Source organism: Gallus gallus, chromosome 5 (genome assembly GCF_016699485.2).
Source record: "Gallus gallus isolate bGalGal1 chromosome 5, bGalGal1.mat.broiler.GRCg7b, whole genome shotgun sequence".
Lineage (NCBI taxonomy): Eukaryota > Metazoa > Chordata > Aves > Galliformes > Phasianidae > Gallus > Gallus gallus.
The window spans coordinates 7,796,642-7,811,140 of NC_052536.1; the positions used below are offsets into that span (position 1 = coordinate 7,796,642).

Sequence of the window (14,499 nt, forward strand, 5' to 3'; positions counted from 1 at the left end):
AGAGGAGAGGGTAGATGTGAGATTTTGTAGTAAGGATTATACTGGATTTTCACATTGCCCTTGCATGTTTTGTCTTGAAGGCAATAATGAATATCTACATATTAGCATTCAAATCCCATTGAACTGCATCTCCTTAATTAAAATACATTCTGAGATAAGCAATACCTCTAACTGAAGGTAGGGTATATCAAGCCTGAATGGTTTTCATTTATTGTAAAAGCCATTCAAAAAATGTACAGACAAACCATTAGAGATGTTCTCATTGTTACAATATTCGCTTATAATCTCAAATAATTTTGCAGATAAGAGGAGGTTTCTAAGTCTTCTGTTTCAAAAAGGCAGACAGACAGACAGCTGCTACAAAAGCAGTGGACACACGCAGGGTCCTGGTCTGCCAGAGGAATGTCTGCACCCTAGTCACACCCACTAGATGGAGATATTTCCACAGCACATTCCTGGCTGACATTAGCCTCTCAGGCAGTCATCCCGAGCAGTGTGCCCTATCAACACCAGCTCGTATTCACATCTCAGATTCTCTAGTTTTGGATAGGAATAGTGTTAATTCAGAGCAGTAACTTGAAGTTCAGGACAGCCTGGGGAGATATTCACTTTTAAAAGTAGCCAGGTCAAAAACAACAGAATAACACGCATCTGTGTATGCATGTGCAAACAAATAAATATGCTTGCACACACAGAAGTGTTCAAGAGACCAAATGGAGCTAATCATATGAAATACTCCTACAGTCTCTATCAGTTAGCTAGCTCTTAGACACTAAAGACTTCATGCACAGGCTAGTTTTTCAATGGCTCTTACGTGCTTGGCATCAGTTAAACTTAAGATTTTTTTTGCTTTAGATCAGACACTTATTCCATGTAAGTGTATTCATGTATGATGTCACAGATGACTGTACAAGGTGTCAGAGATAACTAGTGTATTTAAAAGCTCTCAATTACAATGAAGGCGGCAGCAGAACTCATTAATGCTGCTTGCTTTCTGTCTCTCCAGTACTCAGCCTCTTTGTGTCCATAAAGTGCCATGCCTAAAAGAACTGAAGAACTACTTGTTTGATGGTTTTTGAAATCACAGTCAGAACGGTCTGTGAACCTCAGGGAAACCTGGTGCTATATGAGTTGCACAGGTTCTGTATGAAGTTCACATAGTCCATGGCACAAAACAGACTCCAGAGACCTAGGAAACCATCACACATACCCCTGAGCTGACTCACTCTATAAATGTTATCTTTAATTGAGTACCACCGTGGTACCTTCACACATGTGCAACATTGAGATCCTCTCTCTTAATTTGTGGAGCAAAAACTTTCCAAAGTTTAAAATGCCACTGAGGGTAGTTTGCTGTGAAGCAGGTAGACAGTAATAGTTACATAACATTCTTCTGTACTCCAAACAGAACATTTTAATCAAGGCCCAGCAGGTGTCATTGAAGGCAAACTATGCTCATGGTTAGCATCATGGGAAAGGCAGGACAGAAGGACCAGTGACATAGCTCACCAGTAAATGTACTAACATTGAGCCTGTACATGGTGCAGGCTCCCAGGTGCTACACAGCTCTCACATGGCCAGCCATCACAGGGCTCAGCCTTGCATTTCAGCAGAGCTCACAAAACTCCTTAGATTATTTTCCAGTCCTAAAGAGCAGAAATGAGAATTCAGCACAGGTAGCTGAGAATTTAGCCCAAAGCAACAAATGAAGCTATACACAGACAACGGAATAGAAAGTAATTTACTGTCATTTACAACAGAATATTTGTCACTGGAAAATACTCTTCTTACAGCTTGTGTTCCACACTGCAAATATGACTCTCTCCTATCTTTTTTTATTAAAATGGTAGCAATTTCTTTGTTCATGTTGTTCAACAGAAATTCTAATTTTCAGAGTTCCTTATCACACAAACATCTTTCTGCTTCATGTCATTCCCACCATAGTGTAGGTGAGGGTACAGGAAGTTGTTTTAATCAAACGAGTGCAGAGCCTACAGCAAATGTTTTCATTGCCATTTCAAAGCCAACCTCACCAGCTGAACAGACAAAGAGATACAAATCATATCAGACCAATCAGACCCAATTCTGACCAGGGCTCAGATCCAGCAATGAGCTGAGCATGCTGAACTGATGTGTCCTTAGCCCACCTCTCCTCTAACCCTACCCAGAATTCAGAAACAACTGTTCACGCCAGCCCGAGACCTGAAACAGAAAAGAAACAAGCAGCAGCACCAAGAGTTCATTTTTTTTAATCCTTCAAGTCATCTTCAGAATATCTCTGATAAAGGTCTGTATGCCACACTGGTGGAAAATTAATTAGTAGTACAGGTGGACTACACTCATGCTATGGCTTCTAGTTCAGTGGCACACTTTTTGTGAGCAAATACAGGCTCAAAAACGAAGTAGCAAAGAGAAAGAAGGGAGAGGTCCTTCAAAACACAAATGTATACAGAACTGACAGACCAATCCACAGAAACACCTCTGTGCAGAAGCTTGCAAAAAAGAGAAAGCAGAGAAAAAAGTGCTAAAAAAATCAGAACAGATCAAATAACAATCACAAAAGCAGGTAAGTTATGGTTTAAACCAGTTAAACGCATATGCTTGCAATAGATATACACAAATCCATCCTTGTTATGAGCTACACTGGGAAGAAACATACGAATGTTAAAAAATATAGAGAAAATATTTGTTATACCTAGCATGTAACTTAATAAAGTACACAGATCACTCCAAAAGTAATGCATCCTATTTATTTCCAGGGAATGTACAGCAGGTACAAAGAGCACAATAACATCATTTGATAGGGCAAATTCTTAGCTTCGGAGCACTATTTTCTAATATTGTCACCACCATTAGCTATGCATTTTCACCAGTGACGAACAAGAGACTGCGTGCTGTGCCCATAAAGATCTGCACCAGTTGGCTGGTCATTCAAGCTGCCGTCATCACTGCTGAAATGCACCAACCACTGCCTCATTGTGCTCACACCCACTGTTTGGTGTCCATAAATGCTCAGCAAGAATCATTGAATGTTAGTGGGTTCAACTGTTTCCTCATGGAGGAATTCAGTTCCATGCTTTTGCTTCACCCACACTTCCATGTCAGACATCATTTTGTCAGAGTGCCCCTCTACTGCCATTTGTCTCACAGCAATAACACGTAATGGGATATTGGTGGGAACGTTCAACCTCTACTGCTGCCATACATCCACCTCTGACATCATGGGCCAACATCATAAAACAGAAGGCATTACTTTCAGAACAGCTCTCACATATGAAAACCTTAAGCTACCTGGCTTATTAACTATTATTCTGCCCTAGACAGTGTCAATACTGGAGCCATCTGGCAAATGAGACACAGGGAGTGTCTGTTCATTGCCATATCTGTATGATATATGTATCATAAAGGGATGAAGGGTATAGCATGACCAGAGATTTGCTTTCACAGAACTTGACATCAACAACGTTGTGGAAGTGTTTGTGTGATTGAAGTCTTGGGAACAGTCAGAGAGATGGAAAAAAAAAAAACACCAAAGATGCAGCCTAGCAGAAGTCAGATCCTGAAGCATACATGCTTTACTCCAGCTAAGTAACAGCAATACTAAGAAGGTATCTTCTTAGTCAGCTCCCAGTCACAGGGCTACCTGCCTTCAGATCTGTGAGTCCAGGAAAAAAAAGTGAAAACTCACCCATCACAAGGCAGTTGCTTTAAAACACACAAGATTATTGTAAGCTGGAACAAGATTATTTGCATGCCCATTGGATCCTTTGTTCTTATATGGAGAAAACTGACATTCCCAGGACATTCATTTTGGTGATTTACTTCAATAAGCACTTAAAGCAAGATGCATTTTCATGACACAATATACAGTTATCAGGTAACATGATCCAGTTTAAAAGTTACAAAAAAAAAAAACAACTTTAAAATACACACACATTTTGAAAGTAAATGCAAGTCATTTCCATTTTGAAATGGTATCAGAACAGATGAGAATGATACCACGTAAATAAAACAGACGCAGGTGTACTTTTCATTAAAATAAAAATGATCACAACTGAAATACAGCAGGAAAATGACTTCAATCTTACATTTCCAGGGAGCAAGAAGTAGGGAAGCTACAAGCTGGATGTTAGGCAAGTCTGAAACAGAAGACTAAAAACCTGGGAGGCATGTCAACTAGTGTCAGCAGAGATCCTCACTGGGGGCAGCTATAACATGATGCCAAGAGAATAAAAACACAACAGAGAAGCTTTCTGAGAACTGGATGGTCCCTTACTCAACTTGGCTCCTGGGTGTGAGCACATCCTGAGAGTCCAGATACTGTGTGATATCTTGCCTCTACCAGACTGCATGACATCACCCCAAAAAGGCCCGAAACAACTCAGTTCAATGCTGACTTCTAGCCTCACAGCAAGGCACCCAGATTAGCACAAATTAAAACACATCAGCAACTGATGCTCTCCAAAATGAACAAGGATATGACCTGTAACCTATTTGCAGAAAGGCACTCCAAGGTGCTGAAATATAAAGTATGCTCCTGGAAGACTAACTGACTTCCACAATATAGATGAGTCCTTCATTGCACCGTCCCTATGTAGTTTTCTTACATCTGCTCTGCCCCTATCATTTCATCTTGTTAGAGCACGATCTAGAAAGTTACCATGGCTTGTTTTGCTGCGGGCTAACAATGATGTTGAGTCATCAGTTTATTCCAGAATATGACTGATAGTTGTATGCCTGTGTTCAACTCAGGCACAGATTGTCTAGCTCTGCTGGACACATCACTGAAGTTGCCTCAGAGTAGCAAAGGCAGTCTTCTGATACTGGCTTTGATACTTCGCACAAATGGTCATTTATTTTGTCCATTCATATCTTTTGGGGAAAGTGTGGATATTTATTCCTTTCTTGTATGAGAACACACTGAAGTGGCTATTGTTAATGCTTTTGAGAAATTGTTGATGAATTTTATTTGAAATCAGCATATTCCTTCCTTTCAGTAATTGTTTTCCTGCCATAAATTCTATTTTTAATTCCAATTACTCCTATGGTTAAGGAACACATCTCTTTTCTGCAGGCATCATGAGATTTAAATACTGTTTTTTGTTTTTTTTAAAGATTAGTCTTTTTAATTCTTGCTCAGAGTCTGATTCTAAAGGATACATTAATATATGTGATATAAAATTCTTGCAACTATTCTTCCCTTTCCTGTCTTCGCACAGTATAAGATCAGCAACAGAAATGTGTCTTTAGGGCCTGCAACTCCCTGACAAGTCATCTTTTATTAGCTTTCAGTCTACAGTGCTTTTTAATAGCATTAATGCTTTTTAACAGCCAGTGATCTCCTTCAACTGTTGCTGCGCAGGCTCACATCTACCAACAGCATTTGTGGCACCTGGCAACAATGGTGAATCATTGCTTCTCAGTTTGAGCATCTTTGGTGTCATTACTCACCCACTCCTTCCAGCTGCAGTATAGCACCTTTTGCTGTTTGTAAAGCATCTCCTCTTACTACTCATTTGCAGTTTCTGCTAATCAGTTTTATCAGTGTTTTAAGGATAATGGCAGCCCTCATGTTTTGGAAGGTTTTGTCCCAGTTGCTTTCACAACACCATTCACTGCTTATAAGTTCTTCTTGCCCTTGCTCTTCATATGCAAGTCTTCCAGTATATTTTCTCCCTCCTTTGAGATATTTATGGTGTTAATATCATCTAATTTTCATTTTGTACAGGACTGATTGTTCCTGTTCCTAGTAACTCTTCACAATAATTTATTTTCACAGCATGGCAGCACTTTGGCCCACTCACTTTTTAGTACTTGAAAATAATTCGCAAAACAAAGTACTTGCTGTGATTTTGGCAGTTTGGTCAATATCTTTGCTCCCAGTTCTGACTTCTAACTTACATAGGATTTATGTCTCCACTGGAAGTAGAATGCTGTCATATTGAAGCACGTACAAGTATTTTATTTTTTTAAAATCACATTGCTTACAAAAAGCTTACCTTCTAGAAGACCCTATTTTAATTTTGCTATTTTAGTAGGTTTAGATTTCATTATAGAAATAAACAAACAAATTTGAAAATCTGCAGAAGATATCACAGCTCATTGCTTTAAATTTTAAAATACCTTGAATTGAAAAAGCTGTTTAAAAACAATTGTGTGCTTAAGTTTATATTACATCTAATTAATCATAAAAGCCTCAGACTGCAGATGATGTGAATTTATGAAGATGTGCAACAGCAATGTTTTCCAAATGATATTCCATATGGATTATCAATTTTGATCTTCATATTTCAATGGAAATTTAAGTCCCTTGCCTGAAGTACAGCGGGGAAAAAGGCTAGAAAAATAGCAGCTGAATATACATTCAACACAGCATGCTGTTTTGAATTCTTTCATCTTATCACAGAAAGTACATCTGAGAATGTTTGTAGGACTGTTGCCAGCTCTTGTGATTATTTGCTGCTGCTTTTGCAAGGGAGTTGGAGGCAGTGATGCCAGAACTGATGCCTTCTACTGAAGGCCACATGTTAGTGGAATCTCACTCTGATGTCCCCCATGCCTGGGGAAGAGCAGCAACTGGAGTGCTGCAGGAAAGAGGCAGATCTCTTGAGGGCAGAAGGCAAGAGGGTGCAGGGAGTGACACTGGGAGGGCCTTCCCCAAAACTTGATGGGTCTTTGAGGAGGCTACCAGAAACCATGACTATCCCGTCTCCTCGAGCCCTTCCTGTGCCCCAAACTTAAATGAGTTACCAGTGATCATTTCTCACCAGAAAAGGAAAAGTACATGAGAAATATTTTGAGCTGGTTTCTACATAATCAGTTCTTGTTTTATTGTTTTGAACAATGACCTGGAAATGCAGGTAACATGGGTAAATAGCTTGCTAAAATTAAAAAAAGCAAACATGAAGAAAAGTGCATTATATTGTAATGATTCACAAACCTCAAATATGGCAAGATGGAGAGAGCACCTATTCTTCCTTAATTAAATACTTCTTTTTTTTCCTGAAACATTCAATATTTGATTGTATTCTTTAACAAAGACTATATGTAATTTAAATGTTTATGTATTTTCGTACTTGCACGAGCGATTTTGAAGATACACAATCAGCTGAGGAAACTGGATAGTCTTAGTTCCAGCAAGTAGATTAGAGCATCTTTAATTTATGAATTGAAGAAGTTAGATCTCTCTAAATCAAGAATTCATGTTTTCATAGCCTCGGGGAAGCAGCCAGCTGTCAATGTCTAACCTTTATTGTGGGTTTTTTGTTTTCCTCTATGTAATACACAAACTTATTCACTATAACAACCATTAAAAAGCATGGCACAAACCAAAAAAACACTAGAAAGGCATCCTTGAAGGAGTACTAATTCAAGCCAACTCCAGTTCCATAATGCAAAAAGTGCTAAATGTATAATTCAGAATGATGGGAAACCTATAAACAGGAAACATTGGAGCTCATCCTCTTATATGATGATAAATCATGATAAACCTGCTGAAATATAGGAAAGTATAATACCCAATTTCAGCTTAAATTCTGTTCTGTCTTTTGTAAAGCAAATAAATGCATAATGCCTTGTGACGCTAAGTACACAAAGCACAGGTGGAATTACTTTTGTATGCCTTAAGATATGCCAAGAACAGGAAACGGAAATAAGAATGATTCCATTTCTTATCATATTTGATCAGACTGTACTTTTCATTATTTTGAAGTGTCAGTTATATTAAACCCTAGAGCAGAAAAATGAAATGATGATGCTAATTTATAATGCAATAGGACAGATGTGTGACCAAACAGACATCTAGCTTAACAGTGACATTGCTTCATACCTATGAGACAGAAGGCTGGGTTGCTTCTATGAATAGCCAAATGTCTGGGCAATTTACTGGCTAGTGAGTTATTTGTGACTTTGTCCAGGCTTACTTGCTTGTCATTTTGAGAAAGGCCTGAGGAGCTTTGCAGGATTTATTGAATGCCTATAATCTGCAAAGAACTAATATGATACTTGACCTGTAATGTTGTCCTAACATATGTTATCCTTGCATTTTCTGGTAGCATCAAGTGCAATTTATAGCATGAAAAAAAAAGAACAACAAGAATATTGGCCTCTTATGTCCTTTGTTCCATGCAAGCAAGTTTCCTATTCTCATACTAGCTTCAAGATTCATTTCTCCCCAGCTACTTGTTTTTCTGAACCAGCTTATTTGCTCCCTGCTTTTACCTTCACTGTTTCCTCCATGTGACTTCCTCTTTCATACAATCCCTCCGAAGTATTTTTTCTCTGCAGCTCCTTCACATCACTTCTCTCTTCTCACATCCCAAGCTAGACTTTTCACCAACCTCCTTACTGCTATAAGTGTTACCTTTCCAATTCTCCTTCTGCAAGTTTGTCTAACTTCAACCCATTCAATCTCTTAGTATGCTTGATTCCTTCTCTTCTAGGCATCTTCATCATGGTTCACTGTTGATCCAATTTCACAGCAGTTCTTTCTCTATTCCTTAATTCTCTTGCCTCAACTCTCACATATACATGTTCCATCTGCTTATAGAACCATTTCAAGGAGAATAAGGGAACTGTATCAAGCAGATAAAATCTATAGCAAGACTTAGGTCATACCTAAATCAGTATTACAAAGTGCTGAAGCTAATAGGACTGTTCACCAAGTAGTGCCACAGAACAGAAAGTAGAATTTGACACTAGGGTGTCTTTTCTCTGCACACACTACCCGTACTCAAAAAGGGACCTGCTTCTCACAACGTCAGTATTAAATTGTATCAGGTCAGAAACTGGCAATGGAATGCAAAAGAGAAGGAGTTAGTCTATGAACTCACTCTTAATAAATTACTGTCTCAGCCACAGCTAAGTGCAGGGCTGCAGGAGGGAAAAAAAAAATAAATACATAGTTTGGGGAAAAATGTTCTCAGAATCACATAACAAAAAACTTCCATATGGCTTATAGCTACAAGGTACCCACCCTTAAGAGCAATGAGAAGGGAAAACAGGGGCACTAGGAATGAGAGGGAAGCCTGGCAGAGATCTTAAGAAACTTACAACATCAGCACAGAAGCCCAAGCTAGACCATTGACTAGAATAAGGGAATACAGTCACCAAACAGCCTCTGTCTTCATGAGAAAGCCCCAGTATGAAAGTGCTCTCTGGACACTTGCAGATTGCATGCAGGTCAAACACAACAGAAAGCCCAAAAAAGTCACTTGGCCAACCAGCCTGATAAATCCTATTTTAAACAAAAATGCAATGTTCATGATAGACCACACAAAGCCTGATGCCTCCTAGCCTTAAAAGAGGCACAGCTGTGACAGCAAGTGTCAGGGTTTCCTATGAGAAAGGGGCAATATAACTCAACCCCAGCCTAGAAGGATGCTCTCCGGTAATAACAGAATAGCTTAATACTTGGTAATTCTCAACCTTCTGGCTTTTCAGAACTGGCATCAACATGCCTATCAATGATCTACTTACTACAAACTGAGCAGATGTTGATTTGTTTTTAAATGAAATACCAAAGATTTTCAACCATTATTTACTGATCTGAAGTGGAGATGGAGATTCTGTATTTCATTCCCAGTTATCTTAATGACCAAGTCTTGAAAATATTAAAAACCTGCAGTAGTTCTTGTAAAAGTGTTTGCACTTATGGGCTATTATTTGATATTTCCTTATCCTCCCAAAACATACATGCACACTTCTATAAAAAGAACTTATGCTGACTTCTTTTAAAATCAGATAGAACTGCACTTCGAAAGTAGTTGGAATAATTTGACATGACAATTTTGAGGTGTAACTTTGTACTTTGTGTGCACAGAAACACAAGTAGAAATAAATACTTTAAAACATTGAGATATTAATGCCATAGTTCACTATTTTAAAATTGAGCCTGTGGCTTGGAGTGGCGTTTAAACCATCACTGGGCACGTGCTAGAATACAGCAGTTTGCATGTGCATGTAGTTTGCATTTGTGGTTGTTCAAATCTTTTCTATATTGAGAAATTCGTGTAGGTAGAGAAGAGTCCTTACCAGGCTTTGCAGCTCATGCAAGTCAAAGCAAATTCAATATGCTGTATTTCTGCGGTCTGGAAAGGAGATACAGTGCAGAAGTTACATCTGGTTTCTTGTTTTCACAGCTCTAATACTGTTTGGTAGGTGACTCACTGCTCCATCCATTCTGGTCACGAGTAGCTATGAGAATACAAGGCACACCATAAAAATAGGCACTGTAGATCAGTCAGGCTTTCCCCAGATAAAAAGCAGGAGACCCTCAAATTGAAAATACGGTTTGTGGAGCAATAAAATAATGAGATCAAAGCATGTTCATAGTTCAAATGCACAGCTGCCATCTGGCCAAATAATGTGCCCTTAAAACAAACAAAAAACTGTATTTACATAATTCTATTTTTTCTGAATAGATGACAGCTGCCTCATGATGGCTGTTTTGGAAAAGACTGACAAAGGCTTTACCAGTAGGTTAATATTTCACAAGTCCTTAGCAATGACCATACAGTTCCAGAAAATTTCTGGATCAGGCTTGAGAAGGCCTAAAGGAGATGATGCCACTTCAAGTTTTACAGCTAAGATGAAGCGAATTCAAGTTATTTTCTTATCTAAGAAAGATCATCAGACCACAAATCTCACCTTCAACCTATGATATAAAGGTCCGCAAGGTGTTCACCTACATCTGAGTTATGCTGGTTCTGATGAAGTGTAAACTACAACTGTTATAATCAACTCCATGTGAGGGTCTTGTATTTTTAAAGAAAGACTCACTACTTTGTGTCTTGATCTGTCTACAGGGCAAATCAAACGAGAAAGAAACATGGTAACTCCAGAAAACTATTAAATTAGAATTTTTCAGGTACAGTAAACCCAGGTGTAATGCTATAATGTGATGGAAAGTACCACACTAGTAGTGGGATGGCAAAGTCTTTGGCTGCAGCAAATGAGAATGACCTCTAAGAACATCCAGTCCAACCATCACCTATCACCGGTATTTCCCACTAAACGACATCCCTCAGTACAACACTGAAACTTTTCTTGAACATCTCCAGGGCTGATAACACCACCACCTCTCTGAGCAGCCCATTCCAGCACGTGACCACTCTCTCAGAAAAGTATTTACTAATATCCAACCTGAATCTCCCCTGGCACTGGAGGACATTCCCTCTAGTCTTATTGCTGGTTGAACTCAATGCCCTCATCCAGATCATCAGTAACGATACTGAACAGGACAGGCCCCAGTACCAACCCCTGGTGAACCCCACTCATGACCAGTTGCCAGAATTTAACTCCATTAACCACCACTCTCTGGACCCAGCCCTCCAGCCAGTTCTTTACCTAGCAGCCATGCTTATACCAAACATATATCAGCATTCCAGCATCCTTAATGCCTATTTACTTCAGCAAAACCTGAGAAAAAAAGATGGACATCAAACGGTTCTACCCTCATTGCTTCAAAATTCTTTTTTCTTTCCATTTTTTTTCTTAAAGTTCCTTTATCTCAGACTGAGTTCAAAAGTCTGATATATGTTTGATGTATGAAAATGGTCAGAAAGTCAAATACTGAACTGACCCAGCAAAATAACTCTGTGGTTTTTTGTACTTAAGTTATTCAGTTCTGACATTTATAAGTTTCCATATTGGAAAGCCTCAGTGAGTAGGAATACTTGTTTTTTTTTACTACAACTGAGAGCTTTATAAATTCAAGTGTTCCTATAAAACAAGGATCAGTAAAAATACAAAATATTTAATACTATTTTCACATCTTTATCTGCCTGGATAGTCTTTTTCCCATAAAATACCATTAACTGGTACTGTATTACTAAAGCAATTCATTTCACACAGGAGCTGAACTCACTCCTTACATGCTACACAATATTTTTCAAGACTGTAGTACAAATATGAAAGTTATTTTAGGCCATAAGTACTCAGTTTATCAATTGTTGTTATTCCACTCTGTTATTCCTTGGCTGCTGCGGCACCTGGCCTTTCAGGCTGCTCTTAGCAGGAACTCACTGCTACCAGAGCACAGCCCACTGCAGGCTGCCAGCTATGACCACCTGTAATGCTATAATATGATGGAAAGTACAGCAGCAATAGCAGAGTGGCACAATCCTAGGCTGCAGCAAGTGAGAACAAGCCCAAATGCAGCAGCCATAGGCACAGAAAGAAAGAAAGAAAGAAACAAACAAACAAAAAAAGCTGCTCACTTCTGGAAGACCTCCTGTAGGTAGGAATGTCCAGCAAGATACCCTCACCTCCTCTGCCAACCCTTAAATGAGGTCTGGGGGGGGGTGGATCTTGGCTCCATCCCTTCTGGTCACTCAGATGAACTGCATGCAGCTGAGCTCCCCTGGGTTGGCCCCGCCTTCCCACCAGGTGCTCCATCTGCGCTTCATGCCATGACTCAGCATTTCCACTACACCACCCATCTCAGAACAGGGCAGCTTTCCCACGAGCCTCACACCAAAATCATCAGCCAAAAGCCATGAATGGGTACTTTGGTGTAGGCATGCTGCTCATCTGGAGAGTAAAGGAAAGAAGCACCTCAGAGGGTGAGAGATGGCAGTGACCTCCTGCAGGTGCTCACAAATTGCTCTGCAGTTGATGGGGTCAGCCTGGCAGTGGGTGACCTCATGGCAGTGTCAGCTTGACACTCCAGCTTGACAGCAGCCATATGGTACAGCCTTCTCAGGGGAAATTCACGTGAACTGCCAAGAAACATATGGCTCAAGATGGAAGAAACTGCTAACATCACTTTTTAATTCTCTTCCTTAGCTGTGCTCTCCCTCTCTCATCCTCTCCGTTTTACTTCAGCAGGGAATAAAGGCTTCCAGTTTCTTGAACTTTTGCCTACTGATGAAAGATTTGGTCTTTGTTGTATTGCTGTGTGATGTTGTATATATTTAAACAATTCAGAGGGATGCCTTTTCATAGGTTGGCCAGACAACTTGCTTTTTTTTTCTTTTCTGCAGCTAATTGATTGATTGTTCACAGTACAATTGTTGGTAAGGGAAAAGAACTCAATTAAATGGTAAATGAACATGTAAAACAGCAGATGTTTGAAACACAGAACAAAGGATATAATGCACTGCCTTTAAATGAGTAAACAATGCGTGGGAAGAAATAAATCAAACATGCACAACTCCCTACCCTACTGCTTTCAAGAACATGCTCTTTTGTCTCAAAATTCATCCAAGCAGAAGGCAGTTTCTATTCTCTGGAATCACTGATTCAGATGACAGCTGCCTTTGACAGGAGTGCATTCACTGTGACATTTTTACCTCCAATCAAACGTAAGGTTCTTGTATTGAGGCTGACCTAGGCCTTAAAGACTCCATGTACTATCTCTGGGGTATTATTTTCCAAATGTTACCAGTTCATTATATCTTTCTGAATTCATAAATTAATAATAAATTATACCCTGATCGTGTGGTTTTGTATGATGCAGGGTTTTTTTTTGTGTAATATACATGCTCAGGAGATGTTCTCACAACATTCAGTTACTCCTCAACACTAAGAAAATTTGAATTCTTATTGTGTCACTTGTGGCAATGGTCAATGGCATTATTAAGCTGGTCTGAGTGAGCAAACTGGAAATCTAACCATAAGGACAGAGGAATATGCTATCTAAGCACATTCCTGCCATTGCAGAATCCTTTCACATGTTGTATTTCCTACACTGGGATGGAATAAAGTTAATTTGTTAATTCCTAGCACATTTTATTACTAGAATGTCATAGTTTGAGAAGATTTTCCTAAAGAAAAAACAAAACAGAAAACCCACTCTTGTATTGGTACACTGAGATTTATGGCATATCCAGAAGGAAACCTTCTGTGGCACCGAACAAAACTGACGCCAAGGCCCTTTTCCAACCTAACCAGATCCACGTTCCTGTGATGCGCTGTGGCTGGAAGGCTGGAGGAAGGGTTTCCCTCTGGACAGATGGGCTCTAACCATCTGTGCTGCTCTCTGCTAGCAAGCCTCCTCAGTCTGCCAGCAACACTGGAATTTATACTGGCGATGACCGTAATAATCCATTTGTGGGACATTTTTCAGAACAGATATTTTCTGCAAAAATACTTTGCTCACTATTACCTCTCCTCCAGGCTCCAAAGCTAAATGAGGTGCACGGGACAGTTTTCTCTTGGCACCACACTGCTCGACCGTCTGTGGAATCCCTGGGGTGCAGCACGGAGAGGAGAAGTAGCATGGAGGCAGAGGAAGATGCACGCAGATACAAAATGACGACGTTGGCTGGATTTTTTGGGGGGAAACAAGTCTGAAAAGAAGCCATCGTGTAGGGCGAGGTGCTGGGCAGGCAGATGCCGGACGTATCAGCTCTCGGAGAAGCGGCTGATGGCAGCGCTGATAACAGCTGCTGAGCCGCCTCGCTGGAGAAGGGGAAGCAAAACACATAACGGAGATGTGAGGCAGCTCCCTCCATCCTCTTTGCATTAAACCTGTTCGAAAAACCAACAGAAAGATGG

At 39.8% G+C, this 14,499-nt stretch overlaps 1 protein-coding gene and 1 non-coding gene across 4 annotated transcripts in view; both read right to left on the bottom strand.

Annotated features, from left to right (window-relative positions):
• Positions 1 to 14,499, bottom strand: part of MICAL2 (microtubule associated monooxygenase, calponin and LIM domain containing 2) — a 159,770-nt gene that overhangs the window by 144,261 nt on the left and 1,010 nt on the right. For 2 of the 3 annotated variants that reach the window (XM_046942224.1, XM_046942222.1), the window contains exons 2-4: positions 14,108 to 14,472; positions 10,168 to 10,194; positions 10,033 to 10,088 (exon numbers count right to left, since the gene is read on the bottom strand). The gene's annotated coding sequence lies outside the window, so the exon portion shown is untranslated. Of the gene's footprint in view, positions 1 to 10,032; positions 10,195 to 14,107; positions 14,473 to 14,499 lie in introns of all 3 variants that reach the window. The other variant, XM_040702113.2, reaches the window with a different exon arrangement.
• On the bottom strand, positions 3,639 to 3,706 carry MIR1568 (microRNA 1568). The gene has a single exon (NR_035052.2). It is a non-coding gene; the product is annotated as a microRNA 1568 (primary transcript).